The 6,693-nt window shown below is 43.8% G+C and overlaps 1 long non-coding RNA gene across 1 annotated transcript; it reads right to left on the bottom strand.

Annotated features, from left to right (window-relative positions):
• Positions 1-291: 291 nt before the first annotated feature.
• Positions 292-5,712, bottom strand: LOC131820619 (uncharacterized). Its single transcript, XR_009349722.1, has 3 exons — positions 5,626-5,712; positions 3,442-3,487; positions 292-1,195 (listed from the first exon to the last, which is right to left on the bottom strand). It is a non-coding gene; the product is annotated as an uncharacterized LOC131820619 (long non-coding RNA).
• Positions 5,713-6,693: the final 981 nt, after the last annotated feature.

Raw genomic sequence — 6,693 nt, 5'->3', positions numbered from 1 at the left:
TCTGAAAACAAAAACAAAGAACAACAAAAGCACTAGCTTTACAGCTTGGAGAAAGGATTCACCAGGAAGCAACTGGATAAGCAGTGTGATCTACCGGTTCAAAGAGAGGGTGACCATATAATTTACTTTCCAGACTGAAACAATTCTGAGAGTGAGAGGCAGTGTTATTAATAATTTTACCAAGGCAATAGCCATAAAGCAGGAATGTCTAGGGCAAACCAAGACGTAAGGTCACCTTACTCAAAGATGATTTATAAACACCATCAAAAAAGCTTATTTAAACAGCGCATGTATCTGAGGAATTAAATTGTTCATTATAAGAAATAACCAAGACAAAAAGGCAGCAGTGTATAGTAGAAAGAACTTTGTAATTTGACAGCACTTTGTTTTAAAACTGGCTTTTTCCCCCCTAACTAGCTTAGTGACCTTAAGCCTCTAATTTCTCATTTGGAATGTGGGAATAAAATACCTTGAAAAGCTGTTGTCAGAATTAAACGAGATAAAAAACGTGAAGTGTCTGGATAGAAATAGCACATAATAATTTTTATTTCTCATTCTTAGGAACATGCAGATCCTGCTTCAAATCTGTTTCATTCCATTATTCCTTGGTTTTAAATCAACAACTACTAAAAATGCACTCGAAAACTAATTTCCAGCAGAGATTTTTCTAACAACTTGACAGCTGGCAGATAGCAACATGGCTATCCACATTTTTCTGTGAGTTCTGTTGTGAAATAGAAATCTTTGATCCAAATATTGTTGCTTTTACTTTTAAAAACACGTGCGATCCTACAAACAACACCCCAAGCCATGGTGTCAAGCCAAGGGTTAGACTGGAAGGAGAGATTTCAATTCCTAAAGAAACCTCCCAGTTCGGGGAAAGTGTCCAGTATGCAAATGAGGAGTCACGAGTCTCCTGATGCATCTCTTAACATGAGATAGCTTCTGGCATCCTGGGACTGGGTAGTATCCCACATACATATTTTACATGTTGCAGAAAGTAAGGTTTTATAGCAAAACATCAATTTGTATGAGTTCACTTAACTTCAAAATAGCTCTGCAAATAGCCAAGGAATCCCACCCAGAGGATGGCCTGTCTTCCACGTCAGCACAGGGCTTCCTCCAGCTCCCATTTCCCCAGCTCCAGGAACATGCTGATGGATACTTGATGTGCAAAATGCTCATAAAAGCGAACCTGCAACGGATCCGTGGGGGTCACATTGTCACATTTCAAACTTCCACTCACTCCATGGAACATTTAGGGGGAAATTTGGCCCCAAGAATCTTGTTGCTCCAGTTGGGCTCCCATTTGGAACATGACTCACATTCTGAAATGAGTTTTGAAGTTAAAACTCACTTATTTATTATTCGGAAAAGTGTTTATAAACACTCATTTCATGCCACTAACAAGGAGGAGACCAGATAAAATGATTCAGTCTAGACATTCAAGGAGCTTAACAACTTAGGAGAGAAAACAAACAATTGATTACAATACACCAAGTGGTAGCTTTGATGGGGTTATGAAAAAACTACATTTAAGCATAGAAGAAGAAGCATCCAAACAGACTGGGGGACCAAGGGAAGGTTTCAAAACAGGAGGGACATTTGATCTTGGATCCTAAAGGTTGACTTTGCAAAAGTCTAGAAAATAGAAAGAAAGATCTACTGAGAGGAAACTGCCCATGCAAAAGTGCCAGGCCAGAGAGAAGTTGGTGGGCTCTGGATGTGACCAGCATCACTGCAACCCAGGCAGCATGGGATGTTTTGCAACAAGGCTGGACAATGGGTCAGGATTTGGTCAAGAGGAGCTCTCTAGGCTTTTCAAGGCATGTGTGAGTTTATCTCACAGACCCTCAGTTTTTACACCGTGCTCTGGATCTGCATTGCAACTCCATTACCTTGAGAACCAGTCTTACATCTGACTACCTCTCTCCTTTCCTCTCTTGGTCAGGCCACCACCATCTCTCACCTGATGTTTGGGAATACCTTTCTGTGTGGTCTCTCTGCTCCTACTTTGGCCTCCCCAGAGCCTACCACCAATATACCTGTTTGACTTTCAAAACCTAAATTACATATGTGGACCTTCTGCTCAAAATTTCCTGGGCAGGGGGGCTCCCTGCTTCACTCAGAGGAAAGGTTGATCCAAATCTCCACAGTGGCCCTACCACATGTGATATGACCTAACCTGCTACCCCCCACACCTCTCTTATCTCATGTCCATCCCCTCACCACCCACCTGCAGCCACACTGGTCACAAGGCTCAGAGACCTCAGGGCTTTGGTACCCCATTTACTGGGACTGGAGGGCTTTTCACCAACAAATCTAAAGCCTTCTGTGTCACCTCTTTCAGATCTCTGATCAAATATCGTGCTATTAGAGAAGCCATCCTTGGCTACCCTATTTTATGAGATGAAGCCATACCCACTTGAGCTTTTCCTTATATCTACCATGTGTAATATTTCCTCTCACACTCTGACATATCACATACACTTTTAATTTCTTTCTCACCTATCTCCATATCTGGCTGCCATGGCTAGAATGTGAGCTCCACGAAGGCAAGAACTTAGGTTCCCTTTGGCTTGCTGGCTTATGCCCTGTACCTATCAGAGAGCTGGCACATAGTTGGTACTCAGGAAATAGGCACAGATAAATGACTGAATGAAGCCCAATAAGGGAAGAAAGAGGAGGTCCAATAGATAGGCATTAGTGCTTTCTCTTATTTTGACCTGTCATAATTATCAGGGTTCATCACTAGCTTTAAATGCAGAGAGAATTCCTCTGTTAAAACATTTCTTTAAGGGAACCCCCATGACAGCCCTGAAAAATTCAGTGTGGTGTGATCAGACTTGATGTTGAGAAGATCACAATGTGCAGATTACATGGAGGTCCTCTGGCTCAGATACAGGAGGAGCTTAGAAAAGCTGTGAGAAGAGAGGAAAAGGAGATGGGGAGACATTCAGGAGGAAGAACCCTGGGGCTTGGATGTGAGCAGGTGGAGGGAGGATTCTAGAAGCACCTCCCAATTTCTACTCCAACAGTCATGTGAAAGGTGACAGCTTCAAAGGCATGTGGTGAAGGGTAGATAGGGATAGCCTGGAGCAAGTTCAAGGTGAGGGAGCCAGGGGACCTCCAGGGGACAATGACCATCAAGACAGTTGGAGAGAGAATCTAGTGCTCAAGAGAAATCTAGAAGTCATCCACATTTAGGATGTAGATGAAAGCATGACCGTGAGTAGAATTGTTCAAGGATAGTATAGAAGAGAGAAAAAAGGACACGAGTGGATGACATGGAATCCCAGCCAGCATGGGACCAGAGCCTGACAGACCTGTTTTTAACCTGGCTCTGCAATTCTGTAGCTGTGCCACTTTATTCAATTTACAAAAGCCTTCACAGCTCAGCTTTCTGCTGTGCTCAACAGCACTAACAATAATAACACCTACCTCACAGAGTAGCTGTGACAGTTCATTGGGAGACAAAGTACCATATCTAGAAAATAGGGAACATTTAATTAATATTGCTATAAATATTATTATTTGTTATAATTATATCAGATAAAATGTGGCCAAAGAGATTAACACTTAATAGGAAAAACATAGTCACCAAACTTCAGGAAGAAATGTTGCAGGAAAGGAGTGAGTGGCCAACATCATGAAATGTTGCTCATAAGACAAGCAAAAGATTTTAAAATGCTGGTCAGTTTTGGCCACATAAATTTTTGGTGATGCCATCAAACAAATACAGAACGAGGAGGGAACATAAAACCCAGTGTTGTTGAGTCGGATGAGAAGAAAGGAAGTTAAGACAATAAAAACAGACCTGGTTTTAAATCAGGTTCAACCTCCTCTAGCTATGTCGCCTTGGAGAAATTACTCAACCTCTCTGTGCCTCATGCCCTCACCTATAAAGTGGAAGTAATGACGATCAAGTGCGTATGACACTCTGGCCAGTGATGGGTGAGTAACCACATGTTCCCTTTATCGCCATCGTCTCTTCTCTTTTCCCTGACAGTGCCAATGCACAAAGGACCCAGACATCATGTTCGCTGCTGCCTCACATGCTTCAGCGCAAAGAAGGCCTGACAGCGTAGAAAGTAGGTGCACTCGAAGGGAACATGAAGTAACCTGATTTAATTTGCGTATGATATCTAGGTAATTACATAAATCATAATATCCTGTCAATGTTTTATTTTTCTCTTTCCTTAGATCAGGTTTCCTCACCCAACAAATACTCTGGCACTCACTATACCTAACTCCGTATTTCCGCCGGGACTGGACAGCATCACTCGGCACCACCCAACAGACCAGGCTCACAGTCCTTACTCCAATTTAACTCCTGTTGACTTCAAAAGACCCTGTTAGGATTTTGGCCGTAAACTGCTGTGCTGCCCTAATGAGGAAGTATTTATAAGGTTTCTGGGTCCTGCTATTTAAGGACCGATCTGCTATTTCTCTAGCTCGAATGACCTCATTTTCTTAGAGCCAGACAAGGGCTCAGTGGTCTCCCTTCCTTTCTTCAGTATCCTGCTCCGGGGAACTGAAAACAAAAGAGCAAGAGGCTACACTTCCCCAACTCCAGAACAGAGTCTCAGAGTGTTTGCTTCCCACCCAGTCCCCTTTCGGGGACATGGAGATCCCTTTGTTGTCCTGCTGGTCAGGACAGAGTTAACGTGGCCCCTGAACAAACAGCATAAAGGCTTTCCCGTCTCGTGATGCTGGCTCGCCTACTCTTTGCTTGGATGTCTATTTGCACGATCATAAATTCTGAGCTCGGGAGGATAGCCCCAGCCAAAGTCTACATGTGCCGGATACCATAATGTAAACTGCGTATGTTGGGAGAGGCTGGTAAATGAAAGCAGTGAATGAAAACAGGGCCAGCTCCATGTTTGGGCCCCTGGATTTCCTCCTCTCTGAAAAACAAGGCCTCACCCCTCACCTCTAACTTTCTGACATGCCCATACATAAAGGCGCTTTGGGCTACCAAACCCCTTGAGATATCCAGACACAGCCTCCATTCCAGAGCGAATGCTCAGGCTCTGCTCAAGAGTATAAAAGGGCTAAGCCTGTGCTCCTCCCTGACTGTGAGCAGAGAGTAGGCAGAACAAACAGCATAACGAAAAGGCTGTATTTCCCCCACTGCCTTCTCACCTCTGGTGTGCTGTCCTCATTTGAATGAGAAAGTGGTCAGGCTGATGGGCAGACTGGTTTAACACACATGAATCCAGTCCATGGAATCAGTGTCATAACAATTCGAGCTCCAGTTCAGCTACAGAAATTCAATGGAGTCGTTCCAGCCCCCCTGTCTCCCACCTCCCTGGGGTTGCGTCCAAGTCAGAGTCTGTTAAGCAATTTCAGTGCAGCCAGGGCTGCATGTGAAAGACATGTGTACAGGGCAGGCATGTGGACTTTGCTGTCCTCCACTTAGAGGAGAACCCACCAAAGGCCACATCTCCCCTCCTAGTCCCTGACCATTGCTCTACTCGAGGTGATGCTAAGACATCCCCATATTCAAAGGGCCCCTGCTACTTCATTTCCCTGTTCTCTTAGCTTCAATTCTGCTATGATATTTGTGATTTCTTCTGCTATTACCAAGCTCTGCTAGAGTTTCAGATTTTCTGTAAAAATTACCTTTATAGACCTGTGCTGCCTCTTCATACCTCTGTCCAGGAAGCAGGGTTCGGACACTCTCTGACACTGCTAGCTTCCAGACTCTCATTCCTTCCCCTTGGAGCCCAGCATTCAGTTCTGCTGTTATTGCGAAATGTTGCTCTATCATGCAGTATGAGTTTCACTCAAGAGAGAAAGAAAAATTACACTCTGGAGGCCACACGCAGATGCCTCTGAGAGCAGGTAGTCTATGGTTCTCTAACACACTATCCCCAGGAAGCGTCATATCCCACAGCATCCTCTCTTTTGGAACACAGGGTCTGAAAACTGTTTCTGTGTTCTATATCTTTGCAGCAAGAACTGAGATCTGCCTAATGCTCTCAGTGTAGGGTTTTCCATTGTTAGTTTCCATTGTTTAGGGACAGGCAGATTTGAAAAGCTACACTCATTGGACATGCCACAAAATAAGAAAAAGAAATAAATGGAAATATAGCTATGATGATAATTTTACTTTATTTGCTATGAAGTATAGATCTTAATTTATTAATATTTTATTGGAGAAATTAGTTACTACAGCTTTGGTAGCCAGTACACATACATATACAAACAGAAAATATCTGAGCTCAGAATCTGATGTTGCATTAGGGCAAACATTAGTACCATATTCCACAGCACCAGAAAGCTAGCACGGCTCCTTCATGGCTTCACTAAGCATGGCTCCAGAGCGGTAGTGTTCACACTTCTCGCCTCACCCCACACCAAGACCCCAGAGTCCATGCATGTTCTCTCCTCTGTGAAGACCACCCAACTCAGCTCATTCCTCTTTGCACAAATGTTAAGCAATTAAGTAATTAAGACCTCGGAATAACAGGGATCATAGCATTAAAAGAAAGCAAAACATGTTCATTGCAAAAAACATATGGAAAAGTTTTTTAAATATGGGGGTGCCTGGGTAGCTCACTTGGTTAAGCCTCTGCCTTCAGCTCCAGTTACAATCCTGGGGTCCTGGGGTTGAGCCCCACATTGGGCTCCTTGCTCAGCGGGGAGCCTGCTTCTTCCTCTCTCTCTGCTCCTCTCCCTGCTTGTGCT

The sequence above is a fragment of the Mustela lutreola genome, chromosome 18 (genome assembly GCF_030435805.1).
Source record: "Mustela lutreola isolate mMusLut2 chromosome 18, mMusLut2.pri, whole genome shotgun sequence".
In the NCBI taxonomy this organism is placed as follows: Eukaryota; Metazoa; Chordata; class Mammalia; order Carnivora; family Mustelidae; genus Mustela; species Mustela lutreola.
Note: the sequence above shows the minus strand (reverse complement) of the source record. Positions and strands in the feature narration are given on the sequence as shown.